Genomic DNA, 21,859 nt, shown 5'->3' with positions numbered 1-21,859 from the left:
CATTTTTGTATCCCTTTAACTGTATCTGCTTAGAAGCCAGTGTAGTTAAAGGGTTACAAACATGCCTAGGTGTGGATGCAGTTATGCTGGTATAAAAGTGCATATACAAGTACAGCTTATTCCCATAAACAGTGTGTTGACTGGCTCCTATGCATGGGGTGCTGTATGCTTGTATCAGTGAAGACAAGGTCAATGCGTCTTGTGTGTGAACAGAACGTGTAAATCCTGGCGCTCTCCTGTCTTGTCTAAGTGTTACTCTCAGTGATCTCTGTTTTAAGCCTCACACTCTATGGGAAGCAATATGGCCCAGCGGGTGGGGCACTGGGCTGGCAATTGGGAGCCCAGGGTGCTAGTTCTGCTGAGCTGTAGCTCACGAAAGCTTATGCTCTAATAAATTTGTTAGTCTCTAAGGTGCCACAAGTACTCCTTTTCTGTTTGCTCTGTGATCTTGTGCATGTCACTTCTTCTCTCTGAGTCTCACTAGGTGGGTAATTGACGCTTGCTTCCCTTTCTAAAGCACTTGAGGGTTATGGTTGATTAGACCTAAGTTTTGTTATGTCTTAATAATCTCACTGTTACTACTACTGTAAAGACTATGATGGAAAGACAACGTAAAGAAAACCAATGAGTATTCCACAGAACTTCAAACATTTCTACCTCCAATGGACAGGGCACTGCACTGGGAATCAGGACTCCTGGGTTCTATACTGGCTCTGTGAGTGACCTTGGGGAAAATCCTTCACCTGTCTTGTCTTTTTAAACTGTTAGCTCTTTGGAGTAGAGGCTGTCCAACATGGTGATCTTGGCTGGAGCCTCTAGTCACTGCTGAAATATAAATAATAATAATGTAGATGTAAAAACCTCCATGAAAAACCGAAGGGCAAAAGTGCCTAAGAAGGAAAACAAGGTCTTATTCGAATACTTTTCCCACCGCTCCCCAACCCCCTGCCTCCCAAAATAACAATTAGACTATGGAACTCATTGCCACAAGAAGTAAGTGAGGACAAGAATGTAACAAGATTCAAATAGGGACTGGACATTAATATGGATATCAAGAATATTCAGAGTTGTCATAATTAATGATAAACGTTCCGGAGGAGATACTAAACTTCAATATTCAGGCTTAAACCAAAAGGAGACCAGGAGAAGACATGATGTGGGGGGCAGGTTACCCTAGATCTACTGCTGCTGGGTTCTTATACCTTCCTCTGCAGCACCCGTAGCACCCAGGATACTGGGCAAGATGGACTTCAGGCCTGATCCAGCTTAGGGATCTATCTGTTTTTCTCTTTAAAATGACTGTATCCATACAAACGAGCTACTACATTCTTACTTAGAGTGACAGGAAGGGTTCTATTCCTTGCTCTTTCATTGACCTTGGACACATGAATCTCTATTTTGTGCCTCAGTTTTGAGAAACTTACAATGACCTTTAAAGTCCCTGTTTGCTCTAGACAAATAGAGCTGGGCACATTTTTGTCTGGAAGCTTTTTTTTCAACAAAAAATGTTTTGTTCCCCCCTCTTTCCCTCCCCCCCACACTAATGAAAATGTTCACAGCAAGTTTTCATTTCTATCCAAATATGTCTGGGTTTTGAAAACTATACATTTTTTTAATGAGCCGTCCTCCCCCAATAAAAGTCTATGAAAAATATTTTTAAATGAAAATTGTGTTTCTTTAAAAGAATTTTTTTTGCTGTCCATATGTTTTCTGAGCAGCTCCAGTGATCAAGCACATCAGACATAAATTTGCTCCTTTATCTGTCACCCTTAAATGACCACAACTACTTCTGAGCACCTTACAGTCTTTAAGATATTTATCCTCATAACATCTCCCTGAGGTAGGGCCATAATATTATCTCCGTTCAACAGACAGAGACACAGAAAATTTCCCAAGATCATGCAAGAAGCCCATAACAGAGTAGAGAGCTGAAAGCAGGTTTTCTGAGCTGTAGGCTAACACCTTAACCACTACTAGACAATTCTTGCTTCCCTCCGTCCTTGCTCGAAAGGTTTTGCTATCCACATACCTGAGGCAGCTTTGAAAAGCTCAGTCCTTGATTTTCTCTTTCAGGCCAGTTTGTAAGCATATGCAGCCGTAATCCACAGCCATCCCATATGGCCAGCAGGTGATGCTTCCATATGGAGCCGCTCTCAGAATTTTCTCAGTTCATCAGCCCAAGCGCAACTAGCGTGAACTCCACCATTCTAGAGTGCGGGTGTCTTCATCCCATGGATGTGAAGTCATGTCTTTTGGTTTGGAAGCTGTGTAAGGGTTTATTGGGGCCTGTTGTGGGAGTCTCATGGATTTACAACACATAAAGCAATGTTGTTTCAAGTAAAGCCATTTAGTCTTGTGGAACTATGTCTATTAGAGAGATGTCTGAAGGACAGATTTCCTAGCTGAGTCAATCCTGGGTTCCATTCCCAGCTCTGGAAGATAATAGGGTCTGGTGGTTAGAGTAGGGGACTGGGAGTCAGGACTCCTAGGGGGCCAGCTCTGGGACTGAATGTAGCCTGCCATGAGTCTGTTTCTGGCTTTGATAGGAAGTGTGTCTATGCAGGGGTTCTGTTACCAACTCTCTGCATGACTTTAGTCAAGACTCAGGTGCCTCAGTTTCCCCATCTGTGCAATGGGTATATTTACCCTCAAAGGTACATTGACTGTGTCTGGTCGGAATCACGGCCACTCCAGGATGTCCTTTGGCATTGGTTCAGCAGTGACTCAAAGGAATAGCGCCACTTAATGTATCACTGTTTCCTCTAACTGCAGAGGCCTCCCTGCTGAATGCTCTCCTGGTGGCAGCTGGCAGGATGACTGCCTGACTTCAGGCCATGAGAATAGTTCCATCCATCCATGGCTCCCCTTAAAAGCTGTGTTAGGGGATGTTAATATTCATAACACGGCTATTGCCTTTGCTGGCTTTTGGGATTTGAAGGGTACCATTTCCACTGGGGTGGGTGAAGAATTTGGATTTTCACAAGAAGTGTCATGAACTGGCTTGTGTATGAGAGAGAGCACAAGTGCATGGGAGAGCTGCCCTCTACTGGATGGAATCAGAACAGCCCAGCTATGTATCATATACCCTATACTGCTAAGCATTAGAGGTGATTCTCCTTTTGCTTAGGTGGCAGAGACCTGCTCTTTTTGAGCAGTAAGATTAAGGGTCTAGCCTCCCTGTCATCATCAAGAACACACTACATGTTCATGTGGTGCAGCCCAGAGGTACCTAGCGGGCCACTGATTCGCATCAATAGTTTGCCAGGCTGCTTCTGCGGGGAAAAATTCCTTTCTTCTAAGAGGACTGGACAGGAAAGGGATTAAAACATTTCCTTATAAAAGCAGATCTGGTCTGGGGTAGCCTTCTTTGCGAACAGAAAACATTATGCAGTGAGTCTGGATGAAATTTTCTTCGGTGTTGTGAGATGTGGCAAGCTTATTTATTTTAATTTTCACTTCCAGTTTGTCCCAGATCAATCCATGTAATTTACAGGCAGCAGGGCCAGTTATGCAGAGCAGGGGGGACAGGTTTTGTGTGTGTCTGTAGAATATGTTTCCTATGAGTGAGTGGCAACAGCTGATAAGCAGCTGTCTCTTTGCATTTCAGTTCCTTAAAGAGCCAGGGCCTGATCCTCTTTTGCACCAAGCCTCCTTTGTATCAATCTGGCTTTAATGTGGGTGTCAGTTGGCCCCTTTACATTGCCTGACTGGGTAAAGAGACCTTAGAGATGAGGATCAGTCCCCAGGTTCCCCCGTTAGCCTTTTGCTTGTAGACACATGTGCGTGGGGGCTGTTAACGAGTTAGGGGATGGAGCTGTATCTCTTACTGGCAGGTGGGAAGGGCCTTTGTCCAGGCTGGCCCAGGGATGTGCCTGTGAATCAGTCGCGTTCCTCTGAATGCGGTAATAGGCACGACCGAATGTACCTTGTCATGCAGTCACATGCCCTGGTGGAGCCATGAGTCATGCAGCTGAAGGCAAAAGGGACCATCCCCCTGGGCTCAGTTTTCCCTGCCCCTTGTGTGGTCAAAAGCACGGGTGGAGAGGGCGTGCCAAATGCTCCTTGATTTGGATTCGGTTGTATTCACCCCGCTTTGCCTTGGCTGCACAAGGTGCCGGGCAATGGAAAATCAGGCCTATTATTGCTATTATCAGAGAGCAGCGTGGCAGGAACCCCGATATCCACGCACCCCAAAAGGGAAAGTTCAGAATCTAGGTACAAATTTTATGGCTGAACCAATAAATAAATAAAAAAATCTGGATCCCTTGAAAATAGAGAGGTTCAAAGCCAGGCTCTGAACTATGTGACTCCCACCCTAACTTGTCACTATGTTAACAGCAGTTGGTATTAGAATGCTAGTCCTGAGAGGTAGTGTGATCTAGCGGCTAGGAGACTGGCTTGTGTGTCAGGAAAGCTAGGGTCTATTCACATTGCTGCTTCTGGGTGAGGCTAGGTGACTAATTGTGCCTCTGGTGCATTGTCTTCTTAGTCTATAAGAAGCTTGTCTGGGCAAGGGCTGTGTCTGTGCAGCAACTAGCACATTGAGAACCACTACTATATATTAATCAAATTATTGGTAGCATCTATGAGCCCCCGTCACAGACCAGGACCCAGTTGTCCTAGGGGCTGTACAAAGACAGTTGTTACCCCTTGACCTTGGTTGATCATCCTTGGTTCCACTGTAGTACAAAAATAATTAATAAATCAATCAGAAACCGGATCCCCTTTATTTTCAGCAGCTCAGCCTGCTGGAAATCTTCACTCTCGTGCCTAAAGGAACTCCGTGTTTTAACTTCCAGCAGCTCTGGTTCTACAAAATCTCACAGTACATAAAGTGAGGCTTTGAACTGGCAGTGTGTGTGTGTAGGGGTCTGAGTTGATTAGAGGATCAGTGCATCATGATGGGGGAATGAAGGGAACTATGTACACTTCTGTATTTAATTTGTGTATATGATCTGGATTGATTGATCAGTGCTTCACATACGAGTACAATTAACATTTGGGTAATGCAAGTAAAAACCATGATGTTTATTATTGTTATATTATTGGCCAAGATTTTCAAAAGTAACTAAGGATTTTGGATGCCCATCTTGAAACATATTAAAGATGCCTGATTTTTCAGAGGAAATCCAGAATGACATGGTACCTCTAAACTCCCACCAAGCTTCTCCTCTCCAAAAATCAAAGCAGAATTTTGAGCCTGAAAATGGAGACGTGCCAGAGAGGCTTTGCTATTTCTGTTGGTTCTACATGGTCAGATACTGAGGTGATGGATCGCAGCATAGAACACAATGATAGCTATTATTTGTACATCAGTAGCGCCTAGGCCAGGGGAAAAAATACCCAAAGTGGTAAACAAAAGTTTATCATTGGAAAATGAAAATAATAACTGGAAAATTGTAACAGGAAATTGAAAATAACTGAAACCCTGGCGATTAGAAAATGAGAAAAAATGGATAACCGAGAAAATAAAAACGAAAACTGTTTAAAAACCCCTCCCTCCTCCATTTTTGAGAAGAAACGTTTGAAAAATGGAAAACAATGAGAAAATCAAAATGTTTTTGTAAAATTGTTGTATTTGAAAAAATGGCCACTTTTAACTGAAAAGTTGTTTGTTTGTTTTTTTGTTTTGTTTTTCAAACCAAAAATTTCAGCCAGCTCCAGTCACTGCGAATGTGCCATGGCTTGAGCCATATTCATTAATTGTTGCCTTGCTACCTATATTATTATAAATATTATTCATTATTGCGATAGCACCATTCATGGACCAGGACTCCATTGTGCTAGGCCCTGTACAAACATAGAACCACTGTTCTGTTCTGTTCTGTTCTCTATAGATTCTTCTACTGCCTTCATCACTGTAACAGCTGAGTGCCTGTCAGTAAAGCAGGAAGCAATATAGCTAACATCTGGTGGACCTGAATGCTGTCCATCCAGAGATCTCTCTGAGAAGGAAGAGCTGGGGGGTAATGGGTTGATTCTCCTCTCATTTATGGTGGTGTAAATCAGGAGTGTTTCCATTGAATGGGGCCTGGTTCTTGTTGCTCTGCAGCCTGTGAGGTCAATTACACCCATGCAATGTGGGATGTAAAACGGTACCAAATCAGAACGGTAGCATTTCCCACCCGCTTTGCACTGGTCTGAATGACTGAACAAGGTGTCGGGCAACAGAGAATCAGGTCCAGTGGAGTTTCCCATGGGTAAAACCCACGAATCGGAGAGGACAACTAGCTGCTATGATTATTGGGGGAAAACCCAACGCCCATTATGGATAACCCCTAACTTTCCTTCAGAACATATTCTCCTCTCTGCACCCTGTAATGCTTCTTAACTTGATGTTTTGCCTTGGTTCCAGTCTCCGGTGCACAAGATTTGACTTGCGGGGCGCAAATCTCATTCTTCTCAGGCTCTTCCAAACCATCCTTGGGGTTATCTTGGCATTTCCTTCTTCCCCTTTCTAAACTGCTGTCCCACTTGCTGCCCTTCTGATGCAGTTGGTTCACTGCAGTCCTTCCATTGATTCCCATGGCCCAGGGGTTAGGATTTGAGAGACCTAGGTTCAAATCCCTGCTCTACCCCGGACTTCTTGTCTGACCTTGGGTAAGTCACTTAGTCTCTCTTCACCTTCTATTCTATAGAGGTTCTTATGGCTTAGTTCCCTCCCCTACTGCGCAGAGGGTTCTGAAGAATAAACATATTAAAGATTGTGAGGTTCTCAGATAATGTGGTGATGAAGGACGGAGAAGTAGCTTAGGTAGGTAGATAGGCTCATGAAGTGCATGTTGTACTCAAGTTCTGTCACCTGGATCTGAGCCATGGACGTACCTGCCTATCGTCTTTAGGCTTCCATGGCTTTTTGACTGTTTCTCTGTCAAGTGTCATTTCCAGCTGGGGCGGGGATGGGGGACGGGACACAGACGAACATCGATCTGTGCGGTCCAGTGCCAGTGATGTTCTCAGGATCAGCAGCGCAGCTGGAGCAACTTTTCCTCACCCAGACGTGAAGGCAAACTGCACTTCATCCATCTGCCCAGTCTCCTGGCTGCTGGGGTGTATTTCCTGGGTCTCTGAGCTTTGGTCACATCCCCGGATGGAGTGTTGTAGGCTTACCGCACAGCTCGAGCTGCCTTGTTTTGCCTTGCTGTCTCTTCCTGAAGATCCAGGCCAAGTGAAGCAAATGATACAAACAGATGCTTGTTGGTTCCCCAATCCCAGTGTGAAATATTCGGGCTTATGATGCACCTTCTTTGCCATACAAGAGGGAGAATGTGCTATATCTCTATAAGGCACTTTGATACTGAACTGCATCTATAGAACTGCATCCAGGGGCTGTGAAACTTTGACTGTACTGTCACAGATAAAGTAGTACAACTTTTGTGTGCAGACAAAGCTTTAGTCTGTAAACAGCTAGCTAGGTAATGAGATTGATCACGATGGTTTAGTCAGCTTAGCTCTTCGGTCAGGGCAGGTGTGCAGGGCTACATCTGAGATCACTATCAAGGTCCTTCCGTGGTATGGAGCTGAACATATTTCAGCTTTGATGAGGTCTCAGTTTCAGATGCCACAGATAGGAAATGGTCAGTGCCAGCCAAACTGACGTAAAAGGTGTTAGGGAATGGAGATGTGTTGCCTAGTGGTTAAAGCTGGGGGGGGAGGAGGACGTGGCTGGGACTGGACTACTGTTGTTGTCTCCACAACCGCATCTCTGCAAGACCATAGGCAGCTCTCTGTCTGTGCAAACCATTTCCCCACTTTTAAACTCCTGTTTGACTGCAGCTTATCCTCCCGATCCATCTGTAGCCACTTACGTGTTGGTATATTATTATTATTATTATTATTACTATTATGTATTTTCCAGTAGTGGCTAGAGGCCCCAATGGAGATCAGGGTCCTGCTGTGTTAGGTGCTGTACAAGCACAAAGTATAAAACAATCCCTGTCCCTAAGAAGGTACCGTCTAATTAGACAGGCCAGAGAAAGGCTGGGAGAGGAAAGAGAAGCACAGAGTGGAAATGATTAACCCAAGGCCCCATGGCAGATCAGTATAACTGTGTATACACCAGGGCTTTTGCCAGGATAGAAATGTGGCCCCCCAAAAGATCACCCCCCTACCTAGAGCTGTGAGAATAAGGGACTTTTGGATTCACTGGCAATTGGGGGAGGGAGGGGGCGCTGGGGGAAGAATTGTGTCAAGTCAAACTGCAAATGAATTTTTTCAAACTTTACAGTGAACGGACAAGCTGAAAAATGTTTGGTCTCGAACAAAGCCTTTCATTCAGATGAAACCAACATGCCTGGCTTTGATTTTGACTCTATTAAAGCATTTGTAATTTTGTAAAAGAAAATTAAAGGAACCGTAAAAACAAAAAGTCAATTCAGGCTGAAAAATCAAAACATTTAGATTTTTTCTGTTTTTTTTTTTTTTTTGACTGAAACAATTTGGCCAAATTGACATGAACTCACAGAACGTTCAGGCATCACCAAATCTGCATTTTTCACCTCTCCTCCTCCCCCCCCCCCAAAAAAAGTTATGTGTATAAAATTTCATTTGGCTTTACCTGTAACTGACATTGCTACAACCATTAAAGTTTCTAGTGGAGAACTGGCCTGCGAGGAAGTCCTGCTATTGCTCTTGAGATCACTGGGGAAACTCCACTGACAGTCTCCTGCTTTACCCCAGTGTGGATGAGAACAGAATCCAGCCTATAATCATCTCTCTCTCTCTCTGTGTGTGTGTGTGTGTGTGTGTGTGTATTAATGAGTCAACCTCTCATCTGTCACATTAAACCTCCTCATTACCAGGTATCTAAATTTTGCTCTGACAATAGTGACAGAGGAAGTGGCAGCGATCCTGCCATGGTATGCAGCTCTGGAGAGTTGGCAGGTGGTTATTTCATGCCCTGCAGGGAGCCGAGAGGGGTGGGTGAGGGAGCAATTTTAATGGGCTCTCGCTTCCCTTCATTTAGAAAACTGTAGTTAGTGCAGAGGAAAATTACCCGAGTCCCCAGCTTGGGAGTCGTCGATTGATAAAGAACGGTAGGGAAATGAAACAGCAACTCCGAATGAGACTTCTGCTCCCCCCTTCCCCTCCTCCTGCTGGCGAAGAAATTGCAATTCAAGCTGCAAATAACTCAGGCAACTTAGTTCAACTCGCTCTTGGCTTGTCTGCCTGCAGGTGATTGAAGCACGGTACTTGGAGTCAGGACTCCTGGGTTCTCTTCTGCCTCTGGGAGGGAGTGTGATTAGAGTAGGGTGCTTGGAGACAGAACTCTAGGGTTCTATTACTATGCTCCGTTCTGGGTCCCCTGAGACCTTGGGCAAGCTGCTGGCCTCAGTTTACTCCCCTGTGTGATGGGAACGATAATTACTACACACGAGGGTGCTGAGGCACAAAGTACTTTGTGACACGCCATGTACTATTCACATCTAAATATGTTCCCAGTGAACAGTCATCAGCAGCCACTGAACGTTGGAGAGCTGGGATCCAGACTTGCAAGCTCGTCCTAGCCTCGTAACGGGTGGAACCAGGACTCCAGATCCAAATGTGGGGCTTTTAGGTTCCAAACTCTGGGCCTTGAGTCCATTTCAAGGTTCTTCAATCTTGCCACATTCACAGCGCCGGCTTGGCTCAGTCACGGGTGGGAGCCCTTTGGGAAAAACCAGCAGGACGTGGTGCTGGCAGGGCTTTTCTCTCAAGGGCAACGTGTCCAGCTGGGGGGATCACGTAGGGTGCCAGGGAGTCGTGGCCACTCTGTCGGGCCGCTGGTCAGAAAAGGTAGAGAGTTGCTGTGCTGCTTTGGAGACTAAGCCAGAATTTTGCTTACCCAGCTCTGGCAGTCCTTGGGATGCCAGGCAGGCCATTTAACCAAAGGACTATAAACCCTGTATGCTGTCTCTACTGGTTTCTGGGCCTGATCCAAAGCCAACGGGAGTCTTTCCACTGTCTTCAACGGGCTTTGGATCTGGCTGCAGACACTCCGGAGGAGTGTTGGGAAAACGGTGTCTGATCTCCATGCTGCTTCCCTCTCCCCCCAACCCTCCGGGATCCTCAACTGGTGTAAATGGGCCAAGGATTTGGCCTATGCTACTGAAGCTGGGAAAACGCCGTGGCCAGCCAACAAGCCCAGTTGTTTTCTTGCGTTTCTGTGTGAGCAGGAGAGGATCGGCTGGCTTTCCTTGGGCAACCACTCAGGCTAATGAGTTACAGATTCTTGCTTGCCCTGAGTTTCTAAACTCTCTCTCAAAGTCTTTTCTCGACCTGTGCTCAGGGTAGGAAAACTCAAAAGCCCACTGGCTCTTGGTGGGCTCTGAACAGGAGTTGCGGACATGCCTGCAATATTGCTCTCAGAGATCACCGGTTAGAATTGCCGACCGCCAGCTGTCCTTTCCAGAAAGCAGCTGCAGCACTTACAATCCTGAGCCTGATTCTCAGTTACACTAAAGCCCCTTTAGGCCATGCTGGCAGCGCTGAGAGTGCGTGCAGATGGCCCCCACTGAGTCCCCCCTCCCTCCCTTGAGGCAAAGGATCTCCCTGGTTGGTGTGGTGATGGCATATGGGCCTGCTCCCAGCCTTTGGTGCATGGGTGTGGCTGGTGTGCACCATGCTGTGGTTATTTTAAGGCCTGGTCTATGCTTAAAAATTTGATCAACCCTGCCACGTTGCTCAGGACTGGGAAAAATTTCACACTGCAGTTAGGTCAGCCTGACCCCTGGTGTAGGCGTGGCTAGGTCAACAGAAGGATTCTTCCATTTACCTAGCTACCGCCTCTCAGAGAATTGGATTCACTTTGCCAGCCGAAAACCTGCTTCTGTTGGTGAAGGAAGTGTCTGCATTATGGCGCGCTAGCGGCCTGGCTGCAGCGCCATAGCTGTGCTGCTGGAGTGTATGTTACAGCCACCCTCAGTTAGTACCGAAGCAGGTTAAAGTAGAGGAGAGGGAATCAGAGAACCTGGATTCTGTCCCCAGTTCTGGGGCTGTGTGGGATTTAGGGGGCTAAAGTAGGGGATTGGGATTCAGGACTCCTATGTTCTGTTACCACCTCTGGCTAAGTCGCATGTAATCTCTGTGCCTCAGTTTCCCCATCTGTACAATGGGGATTATGTTTCCTTACTTCCATGGGTGTTGTGTTACATTAATAATAATCCTTCGCTCTTATCTAGTGCTTTTCATCCATAGATTTTAAAGTGCTTTACAAAAGAGGTCAGTGTCACTGCTGTCAATTTACAGATGGGGAAACTGAGGCACGGAGCGGGGAAGTGATTTGGCCAAGGTCACCCAGCAGGCTAGTGGCTGAGCTGGGAATAGAACTCAGGTCTCTGGAGTCCTAGACCAGTGCGCTATCCACTAGGTCACACCACCATTAATGTTTATGAGGTGCTCACTTCCTGTACATTCCTCCCAGAATGAACATTCTGGAAATGCTGTGGTAAAAGGCAGTCAGCATGATTCCCTAGTGCTCTACAACTCTTGAAGTCATTTGCACCAGTGCAAAATGTGCGTGCATTACACACAATCTTTACATGGGTGCAATGACTGCACAACGTATAGGGCGGCAGAGACGCAGGCCCGGTATATTTGTTATTCCTTACCCTTCCCTTCAGCACCCCTCTTGCAACACACACACCCTAGTTTTCAAGTGTTGTAGAAGGGTTGTGCTTTTCTCCACAGAGCCTGTAGATCTTGGCATGAACTATGGTTTTGTTATAGCTCAGCAGAGCTGACTGTGCAGCTGGCATCTGCTGTTCTCCAGAGAATGCCTGAATCTGGGTCAGGAATATATGTATCTTTTAAAATTCCTCAGGGGCCTTATTGAATCCAACCTCAATTTTTATCCTCGGAGCCTCCCGAGGATTGTACCTGATGCCTAGGGGATGGATTCTGTTACACAGGTGTAAGGGCCTGATCCAATCAATCCACTGCACTCAGCTTTGGAATGGGCCAGGAACCCCTTGGTCCTGATTCTAATCCGATACATCTGTGCAAAGCAGGAGTCATTTCCCCTGAAATCCATGGAATGATACTGTTGAGAGCTCCCTGGAAGGGAGAGTGGAATCAGGCCCATTGACTCCTGTCCAGTTTACTCTGGATTTACATCTGTCGGAGGGTGGAATTTGGCTCCGTGAGGCTGAGCCGAGAGGAGCAGGACTCTGATGCTTGGTCCCTGCAACTGCATTTCCGAGAGCGAAGTTTGTTTCAAGGCTGCACTTTTGTTCACTCTCCTTCCCCTCCCCGCATCTGTAGGCTCGACACCGGAACCTAGATAGCATCATCCTGAAACCAGAATAGAAGCTTTGGAAGAGACTTGAACATGTTTGTGCGGTTTTGATCTTGGTTTGCAGATAAAGAGGTGCTAAACAATTCTGTGTTTGGTGACTTGTTACACTCCACGTCTCTGGGCACCAGGGCTGATGGGGAAAACACGCACACACACAAACACTCACGCATGATGTCAGGTCTCTCTGGCTTCTTCGGTAGGGGGCTTTAGTGCAGGTTTGTGCAGCTCTTGCAACGAGCTGTTTGGTGGGTTTGCAGCAAATGAGTCCTGGGTTTCATTTTCAGAGGGCAAGTGCTCAGAACTGCAAAGGGAGTCCATGAGAGTGGCAGGTGCTCAGCACCTTTAAAAACCAGGCCTTACTGTGCAGCCTTCAGTCCCATTTCTTATAGACCAGGGTTCCCCCTTCCCCAGCCTCTTTGCTCTAACCAACTTTGCCTGGGCCATTTGTGGGATTGGAACCTACGGCCTTTGACGCTATGAGCATTTGTCGCCAGAACCGAGGTGCAGTTCCAGACCAGTAAAGGGGTATGTCATTCTTTTCCCCTAAACCAATCCAGGACTGTGTTTGACTTGAACTGTTTGGTGACTCCAATTAAAGGAACAAATGGTTGGATACTGACTCTTTAAAGGAGCAACAAAGGTTCATGTTCTTTTGATTGTTCCAGGACACCGTACGTTTCAGAACACACGTTTTTGAGGAAATTTGGGGCTGGAGGAGAATGTGGAGTCCCCTGATGCATTGTTAACCAAGCCTGGTGGAAGAGCTGGGTTATTGCAGGCAGGCGCCTCCATCCGAAGCATTGAATCGGGGCTGCCTAATAAATGGACAGAAAGCGTGTCTTGTAGCTGATTGTGGGCCTCCCAGGCAGAGAACTACAGTCGCAGAGCCTTAAGGCACTTATGCGTTATAGGGTAAGAAGTGACACAACTCTTCACCGGTCGGGATTGCGCCCGAGACTGTAACAGCATCAGCCTCTACTGCTTGTGCTAAAGGATTAATGTCTCCAAACTGCAACATGTGGCACAGTCAGGGACCAGCCACTAGAGGGGGACAAACACCTACCCCTTCTTTGCATAGGTTGTACTGGCATTCTGCCCTCCTGGTGTTTGGGAAAATCTCCCTGTAAAGATCCACACAGCTGCTCAGTGGTCTCCTTTAAATCTCTCCTTCAGCTCTCCTGTACCATGATGCCTATGTGCCGAGAACACAGTTTATCCTGCTGGCCAGGGTTGTCGTCTTGTTTCCTTGTGTTCCCCTGTCAGTGTGTATCACCCTTCTTTCTTTTTTCAACCAAAATGACTTTTTTCAAAGAATATTTCCATTTTGGTAAGCATTTTCTGTTTCCCCCCCCCCACACAAACAGACAGAAACTGAAAGAAAAAAAATGTAAAACAAATATTTAGCAAAAAATCCCAAATACTTGTATTTTTTAAAAAAAGTTTTCAGATTTTCATCAACAAAGTGAAAAATCTTCATAGGAAATTTTGGGGGGAGGGAATGATTCCCCTCCCCTAAATTTTGCATGAAAAATAATTGCCATATTTGTGACCCGCTTTTCCTTTGAGATATTTAGACCAGTAATGTCCAGACTGTGAGATTGTTAAATGATGGCTTCTTAGAACAGCTAAAGCTAGAATACGTGTAAAAAAAAAAAAAAAAAAAAAAAAAAACCTACAAGAATCACCCAGGATTTGGTTCAATATGTTAACTGTCATTGAGTTACCACAGTGTGTTTCAGTTCAATATCCTTTGGAGGGGGAAGGTACCAAAAATTGACATTCTGACACTAAATTTTAGAAAGGAGGATTTTTTTTTTTTTTTTTTTTAAAGGAAGCTAGACAACAAGAACCTTAAGCCAGTGAGGAAATTACAATCCTTAGACTCAGTGTGGCGGATAAGTAAGAAACAATAACTGAGTCACAGAAGGCATGCATAGCCCTCTATGAAAAGGAAATAGGAAGGCAAGACCTGTGGTTAAATAGCCAAGTTCAAGAGGTTATTATAGCTAAATATGCATTTTGTAGAAAATGGAAATCTAGCCTGTATCTGGAGTAGTGATGGCCGGTCTTTTGGTTCAACATTGCCATGGGACCCAAGAGATCTGGGTTTGATCTTGGTTCTACCACAGATTTCCTTGGGCAAGTCACTTAGGTCTTTTGACATTGCATTTTGACCCATTTTAAGGCCTTTACACTAGCTGAGCAGTCTGGTCTACTCCCAAAAGTTGGAACCTTTGATTTATACTGGGAGAGTTAAAGTGGTATAACCCTCCTTATTGCAGATGCAATTATAGCGGTATAAAAGTGTTTATACTGGGATAGTTCATTCTCAGATGGGAAAGGGAATAAGTTATGTTAGTATAAAGCATTGTGTCCACACTGTATTGGTATAATTGTATCAGTAAAAAATCATACCCCTAACCAACAGTTATACCGGTACAAAATCAGTGTGTAGACCAGGCCTTAGCGTAACTGAGTCAATGGAGTTACTCTAGTTCTACACTAGCACACATGAGAGTAGAAGCTTGTCCTCTTAAGTTCATGAGAAGCAGGAAGCTTGCACGATAATTGGGAGGAGGGGGAAGCTGGTAGTAAAATGAGATGATAAGGAGGATAAAGGTAGTCCAACATAGAATCATAGAATATCAGGGTTGGAAGGGACCCCAGAAGGTCATCTAGTCCAACCCCCTGCTCAAAGCAGGACCAAGTCCCAGTTAAATCATCCCAGCCAGGGCTTTGTCAAGCCTGACCTTAAAAACCTCTAAGGAAGGAGATTCTACCACCTCCCTAGGTACGCATTCCAGTGTTTAAACCACCCTCTTAGTGAAAAAGTTTTTCCTAATATCCAATCTAAACCTCCCCCATTGCAACTTGAGACCATTACTCCTCGTTCTGTCCTCTGCTACCATTGAGAACAGTCTAGAGCCATCCTCTTTGAAACCCCCTTTCAGGTAGTTGAAAGCAGCTATCAAATCCCCTCTCATTCTTCTCTTCTGCAGACTAAACAATCCCAGCTCCCTCAGCCTCTCCTCATAAGTCATGTGCTCTCGACCCCTAATCATTTTCGTTGCCCTTCGTTGTACTCTTTCCAATTTATCCACATCCTTCCTGTAGTGTGGGCCCAAAACTGGACACGTACTCCAGATGAGGCCTCACCAGTGTCGAATAGAGGGGAACGATCACGTCCCTCGATCTGCTCGCTATGCCCCTACTTATACATCCCAAAATGCCATTGGCCTTCTTGGCAACAAGGGCACACTGCTGACTCATATCCAGCTTCTCGTCCACTGTCACCCCTAGGTCCTTTTCCGCAGAACTGCTGCCGAGCCATTCGGTCCCTAGTCTGTAATTTCATGATTCATGTAAAAACATGATTTCATGCTGTCAGTGTTCACCACAGAGAATGTTGGGGAGATCCCTTGCCTAGTTCGACTCCTTCCAGGTGCTTGTTGTACAGTGAGATGCTACATAAAACTGTATGAACCAGTAGGGTGACCAGATAGCAAGTGTAAAAAATTGGGTGGGGGGTGGGGAATAATAGGTGCCTATACAGGAAAAAAGCCCCAAAATCGGGACTGTCCCTATAAAATCGGGACATCTGGTCACCCTAGAACCAGATGAACCCTAGGGCTTTCTAATTTATGTGTCCTCCGTGTATACAAGTCATTCAGGAGATGAGGAGGTAAATATCCTACAGATTCTGCGCTCTAAGGGCAACCATCCAAAACCCACTGAATTCCATGGGAAAGATTCCTGCATTGACTTAAATGGGGTTAGATTAGACCCTGAATCTGCAGCAGGATACAAGTACTTCTCATTGATTTCAATGGGAACTTAGCCAGATGTATAAAATATAATGAAATCTACTTGTAAGGATTTTTTCCTTGGCATGGTTTTAGAGCTACGGCTGCCAGTTCTAAGCCCACTTTATTTCTGTGCAAGAAAGAACTGAGCAACTCAAATCTAGAACAGAATAATATAGGAATTGTTGCCTGAATTGGGCTCCAGGTATCTCAGTATCCTGTCTCTGACAATGGCCAGCACCAGCTGCTTCAGAGGCTGGGGCAAGACACCCTTTAGTGAAGGGATCACCTGCTGTAACAGGGTATGCCTCCACTGCCATTAAAACCCGCAGCTGGCTTGGAATAGCCCCACAGTCCAAGCCCCGGGACTTTGAGCCAGCTGCAGGTGTCTAATTGCAGCGTAGATGTATCTAGGGTGGCCTGCCCCTTAAAGACCAGGAGGCCTGGGGCTAGCCAGCCTTGGTTAATCAGCTGCTTCCAGCCTAAGAGGTAGAACTAATTGGTGACAGGTGGCAGCCTGTTAAGCACCCGGGGCCTCATAAAAGGGGCAGAGAAGGCAGTTTGGGGAGGAATGGCAGGAAATCAAAGGCCAAGCACAGAAAGCCCATTTAAGTTGGGTCTGGCAGGACTCTAGGGAAGTAGGCTGTAGGTCAAGGATCTATCCCAGAGCTGGGAAGACTGAAACGTACCTTAGGGGACCTGAGACTGTGCCCAAGGGAATATGGAGAAGAAGCCTGGGAGTCCAGGCTCTATTCCAGAGAGACTGAAAGTTAACCTAAAGGGACTGGGACCTGAGCCCAGAGGGATGAATGCAGAGCAGCCCAAAGGGGGACAGAAGAACTTTTGTTTTTGCTGAGATTTTTGTTTGGCCTCCCTCTGGAAAGGGGATCCAACTCTGAGGTGACCCGCTGGATGCCGGAGCAGTGTGAATCCCTGGGTGAGGGGAAATTGCTGCAGGAAGCACCTGCAGAGCCATGCTTAGCCAGCAGGGGGCGCTCTAGGACAGCCACGCCCTATGACACCTGCGCCAAGGAAAGCGTTTCCAAATCCTAATGAGAGGTTGGCTTTTTGTCCGGAAGCAGGAGCATTTTTCTCTTCCAAAGTCTTGTTTACTTTTAAATACTAACTATGTACCTCTGGCTCTTCACGTTGCTGTCCAAACCAAAATTTTTCCTTTATCAGCTTTAAACATCCTGCTTTCATTGATCATCCCCTGCGCCTGGCATTATAGGGCATGGCCCCCCATCTTTCTTCATTCAGTATCTCCATCACTTGATCAGGTTCCTACTCATTTATCTCCTCTATGAGCAGTGCCAATTCTTGCAGTCTCTCTCTCATAGGAGAGATTTTTTCCAGGCCTCTATCATTCTTGTCTCTCATCTCTGAGGCCCTCTTAACCTCTCACTCTGCCCTGCTCCCATACCCCTGATGCTTAGGCATGTTACGAATGACAAAAGAAGGGTCCGGGCAGGTTACAACTTAGTGCAGCTCCGTTCGCGGTTGCAGTTGGGGAAAGCAGGTTTGAGAGCCGGAGGTCAGGAGACTCTCAGTGACATTATACACCAGCAGACAAAATCTCTATTTTGAATACTTTGCACGCCTGAGCTGCCTTCCATCGACAGTCTCAGTGTGCTTTGCAAACATTCCCTTTTAAGACTGTCCATGCCCTTGTGGATAAATGTTCTGCAGATGAGAGATGTATGGCAAAACCATGGCTTCTGATTCCCACTCCCCTCGCTCTAACTATCTAGAACCACATGTTCTTCCAAAGATGGGCATGGAACCGAATCCTTTGCCTTAACTACTAGACCCTATTCCTTTCACAGATCTAGGACAGAACCATGTGTGTGCGCCATCCTCAGCTCTAACTACTAGACTCCATTGCTACCACATTTTAAAACCAGTTACTTATCTTCCATTTTCTACAGTTCAGGAGTCCTATGCTTCCGCTATATCAGGTCAGGAGGACCTCCACCCTCTGCAACTGGTGCAAAGAGGGCAGATTAACCACTGGTACTTGTTGTGACAGGGGAACACAGGATCTGAAACTTAAGGCTTTCTAAACACACTGAGGGGTAAGATTTCAAGGAGTTGACTCAATTTGACTGCTTCGTTTCAGGAGCTCAGCTTGAGAGACCTGAAAGGGGCATGACTTCAGAAAGGGCGAAAGAAAAGGAGTACTTGTGGCACCTTAGAGACCTAACAAATTATTAGAGCATAAGCTTTCGTGAGCTACAGCTCACTTGCATCCGATGAAGTGAGCTGTAGCTCACGAAAGCTTATGCTCTAATAAATTGTTAGTCTGCCTAAGGTGCCACAAGTACTCCTTTTCTTTTCGCGAATACAGACTAACACGGCTGCTACTCTGAAACCTGTCAGAAAGGGCTGAGAATCCACTTCCGATAAATCAAGCCTCTTAAAGCATCTTCAATTGGGCACTTGGAAATAACAAGTTACTTTGAGAATCAGGACCAGATTTTCCAAGAATTCTTTAAAAATGCACTTGTCTGCACAATTCTTCATTGGTTTGAGATATTAAAGTTTTTTATTTTTTGGGAAAAAAGATTACAATTCAATATATTTAAATATTTTTAAAACAAGAAATATCATTGTATTATATTATAATAATAGTGAGATGATTAAACCGGGAAAGAATTTTTAAAACCCAAAGTGACTTTCACTCTCTGTGGATGTTGTTCGCTTTGTTACATTTGAGTGACCTTGAACAATGAAATAAGGCCTGGGGCACTTTTCTAGTCAATTTCGTGTTGAGCCTTTGAGCTCACTGTCCTAGTGGGGGTTCTGAGCATCCCTCTGGAGAGGATATTTTTGCATTAGAGGAGGTTCAGGGAACAGCCTGGAAACCAGAGTGATTAGGAGCATGGAAAAAGCTCCCATGAGAGAGACTGCAAAGATAGGGATTGTTCCAGTGTTGTCAGCCCTAAACTTTCAAAAAATCAAGTCACTCCCCTCCCCCCATCAAATCATGAGTTTGGCTTAAAAATAATGAGCTTTTAAAGATAAATAAAAATTAGTTTTTTATTTGCCTTCTGGTTTGGAAAGTGATGAGATGTACAGAATAATAAATGGTCCAGAGAAAGTGGATGTGAAATTTCTATTCACTGTATCTTGTATCATAAGAGCAAGGGGACTTTCAATGAAATTGAAAGGTGGCAGATTCAAAAATGATGAAAGGAAATACTTTTCCCCATAGAACCACTGTCCAGTAGTAAGAGACTTGGATGAGATACAAACCCACTCACTGAATTGCCCACTCCCTAAACCTGGGGGAATTGGATCAAGTGGATCCAGATTCCTAAGCACCCCTGCTTTTGCAAAAACATTTCCCAGCAGAGATTTCCCCTCCCCCCTGCTTTGCCAATTGCAAACTCTGCTCCTTCGCCCGTCTCTCCAATTTAAAGCAATTTAGCTGGAGTCGGGTATGAATTACTCAGTGCAGAGTTAACCAGCACCTGCTTGTATTTAATTGGCATGTCTGTTAATTGCTGTGATAGTCATTCTTGTATAATAGTGAGGAGGTGGGAGAAGCGATTCTGGAGTTCTCTGCTTCCTGCATTCTCTAATGGGTTCCACAGCCCAAGCGCTTTGCTGTGTGTCTTGCAGAAGGGCCAGAGATCTATCACCTTCCTGAGTTGATGGTTATGTCTTGGGCACCCTTTAAAGGACCCAGGTCCCTCAAGCCAGTGGGCTGGCTATATAGGTCTCTTCTGAACTGTACAATTATTTGTTGTCCAGTAGCGCCTATATGTCTCAACCGAAGTCAGCACCCCATTGCGTGAGGTGCGGAGGGACCGCACAGTGAGAGAGGTTCAAATCTAAACAGCCAAGAAAAGAACAGCTGTTCCCACCTTGCGTGTGGGGTGATGAGATGCAGACAGGTTGAATGGCTTACCCAAGGTCACATGAGGAGTCTGCAGGAGACCAAAGAATTGGACCCAAATCTCCTGAATCCGAGCCTGGTGCCTTAACTGGAAGCCCATTCTGCATCTCAGGAGACAAATTTCAAGTGCAGGCTGGGAAGTCAAGGCCTGAACCAAAAACCTGGAGTGGAATCCTGGACATCTGGATCAGATCTGACCTTTGCAATTACGCTGCCAGATTCCCAGGGGCCATATCAATACATACCTCCTCTATAGGGCACGGCAGCTAGAGATCACAACGTGCTTTACAAAGAGGCCCCTCCACCCATTTGCAATCCCAGTTGTAGTCCGTGGAAGTGTGGTGTAGTAGGATTGGAATGGAACTCAGGAGAGCCAGATCCTGCTTCCAGCTCTGCCACTGACTTGCTGTGTGGCCCTGGGTGAGTCACTGCCCCTCTGTATCTCTGACTTCTATAGCCACCATCACGGTATTATTTGAGCACTTCACAATTGCCATCTGCGGAGGACAATCCCATTTTACAAGGTAGGTCGTCACACTCTTGAGCACTCTAATGCTATGGTAATAAAAATTGTTTGGGTTGGGACTCTGGCACGGCAGGGCCATGCCTAGCGATGGGCGAGCGGTTGCTACGTATCTTTGGAGACGGTCTGGAAAAAGCAGTCAGACTCATACAGAGCCGCTGGCGTCTCTGACACAAGCGAGCGCTCGCCAGTCAACCTGCCGGGGCAATTCTTAGCGCCTTTTCTTGTCTCCGCTTGCACCAAACGGCATAAAAGGGAGTGAGGGAAGAAAAGCCGAAGAGCTGTGGCATGGTGATGGTTGCCATGGAGACCACCTCATTTGTAGCCATGTCTTAAGGGTGTCTGGCTCACTTTGTGCCCTGCTCTCAGAGCCGCGAGATAAAGGTGATAGAAAAACGGTGGCAGCAACGGAACTGGGATAAATTCAGGCCAGTTGGAGTTAGACTAAGGAAGGACTGGTCCTAGATTCCAAGGCCAGAAGGGCCCATTGTGATCACCTGGTCTGACCCACTGGATAACACGCCACAGACCTTCCCCAAAATAATTCCTACTGACTGTATGGGGTAGTTCCTTTGCGGGGCTCTAAAGACCCAGGCCCAGTTCCTGCTCCAGCCATAGATTTCCTTCTATGACTTAGGCTAGTTACATAATCTACCCGGTACCTTTGTTCCCCATCTATAAAATGGAAATAATACTTGTGCCTCACAGAGGTGTTGGGAAGGGAAGAAAATTTGTTAACGATCGCGAGGATTTGGGATACTACTGGGACGAAGGCTAGATCCTTGGATTGTAAGCACTTTAGGGTGGGGACCGTCTTTTTGTACAGCACCTAGCACTATGGGGTCCTGGTCTGTGACTGGGGTTCCCAGGTGCTACGCTCATATAAATGAAACCAATTAATGAATAACACAGCTATGTGCTTGTGTAGCGTGAAATGGCAAAAGTTATGTATCAGGACAAAGCTGATCTCTCTCAACTTAAAAATAATATTCATTATTATTAGTAAAACATTATTTGTATTGGGGTAGCACCGTACATTTTTTTACCGTAGCATTAGAGTACTCAAGAGTGTGACGACCTACCTTGTAAAATGGGATTGTCCTACCGCAGATGGCTGCAGTCAAGGGTCAGGGACCCATTATCTTCTGCACTTTACATCCACATAGGAGGAGGTGATCGCTGCCCTGGAGAATTTGCAATTGAAGGACAGCACAAATCAAACAGTGGGTTAGGAGGGGATAGTCCTGTGGTGTGTTAGGTCATAAATCTTCCCTTTCTGATAGCCATTTTTCATTGGCCCCTTGCAGAGAAAGGTCAGCATTGTTATCCCTATTGTACAGATGGGTAAACGGAGGCAC

At 45.8% G+C, this 21,859-nt stretch overlaps 1 protein-coding gene across 14 annotated transcripts in view; it reads left to right on the top strand.

Moving 5' to 3' along the window:
- Window positions 1-21,859, top strand: part of MEF2D (myocyte enhancer factor 2D) — a 174,726-nt gene that overhangs the window by 66,268 nt on the left and 86,599 nt on the right. The window lies entirely within an intron of this gene.

The sequence above is a fragment of the Dermochelys coriacea genome, chromosome 24, assembly GCF_009764565.3.
Source record: "Dermochelys coriacea isolate rDerCor1 chromosome 24, rDerCor1.pri.v4, whole genome shotgun sequence".
Lineage (NCBI taxonomy): Eukaryota > Metazoa > Chordata > Testudines > Dermochelyidae > Dermochelys > Dermochelys coriacea.
Note: the sequence above shows the minus strand (reverse complement) of the source record. Positions and strands in the feature narration are given on the sequence as shown.